Raw genomic sequence first — 1,308 nt, 5'->3', positions numbered from 1 at the left:
CGGACACTGTGGTATTTTACTCAGACTTACCTTTTAGACCAAGGAAGTTATCCTTCCGTCTGTCTGGAGTTTTGGCTGTTGATAACTTACAGCGGAATCTCTTTCTGTTGCTTGTGTTCAGCCAAAGAAAGATGATTTGTTCAAGACTACCCCTCCATACCCCCCAGAGAAAGACTATATTCAATGACAGGTCAGTTTTGGCTATATAATCCTGGTTTCTTTCCTTTAATTCAGAAAATGCTAAATGAGATTTTCTAAGGCCTCTGTTTCAATAGTTTCACAGTTTAACTTCTCCTGCTGCCCAATTTTACTTATCTTACTCCTTTCAGCTATTGTCCCATAGACAATGCTCCAACAAACTTCCTGTAGTCCAAATATCCATCTCATAATCTGTTTCCTGGATAGCTTTACCTAAGACATAGAGAAAAGGAATTCTTTGTTTAAAGTACCAAGAAGAGGCGATAGGCAATGGTTAAGCAGGCACAATGTATGGATTTGGTGGGGTTAGAGGGAGGGACTTAATATGTAGCTAATAGAGCAGAAGGGAGCATAAGGACCTTGCTGGTGAATTCAGAGATAATCTTGTGAACACTGCGAGGTCACTAAGAGTTTTTCTTTGTTTGTTTGTTTATTATGGTACATGACAGAAAGAGAAAGATCAGTCAAATGGCCGTATGCGGGGGGGGGGAACAGATAGTGATTTATCTTAGCTCTGTTTCCTCTTCTATCATTAGAATTTTTATACTAAATTTTGTGTCTCATTTAAAAGATATTTATAAAAGATGACGTTGTAGTGTGTGCAAAAAAATGAGGTCATGGCATCTGCTATCAAACTTTTAAAAAATTACGTCTGACTCAAATTTTAAGGAAAAAAGTATTTTAAGGCTCTTGCAATAGAGAGAACACCCACATGGTGTGTCTTCCAATCATGGGTAATGAGATGGGTTTTATAGGTGCGATAAGGTAGGCTTTGGTCAGGAAGACATTGCAATCTTGCTGAAAGGAATTGTTTTCCTTTGCAGTTTGGCTCATCTTCGTGCATGATATCCTGTTTTAGGAACTGTGAAACTGAAGAAGAAATTTAGAGGGAGAGGGTCCTTCTATTTTCTTGGGAGTAAGGGGGTTTGTGTAATCATAGAGCAGTACGTTTTGCAGGTCTTCATACTTAAGAGGAGTGAGCAATAATTGGAAGGATGAATTCAGGGATCTTGAGAGTTAGAAATCAAAGGATGCTTGGCAACTAGATGAGGAAGATGAAGAAAGAGAGTTATGGATGACTGGGGGCCAAGAATGAGTTAGGTTTAGATG

Source organism: Cebus imitator, unplaced genomic scaffold, assembly GCF_001604975.1.
Source record: "Cebus imitator isolate Cc_AM_T3 unplaced genomic scaffold, Cebus_imitator-1.0 Scaffold151, whole genome shotgun sequence".
Classification (NCBI taxonomy): domain Eukaryota; kingdom Metazoa; phylum Chordata; class Mammalia; order Primates; family Cebidae; genus Cebus; species Cebus imitator.
This window is presented reverse-complemented; position numbering follows the sequence as displayed.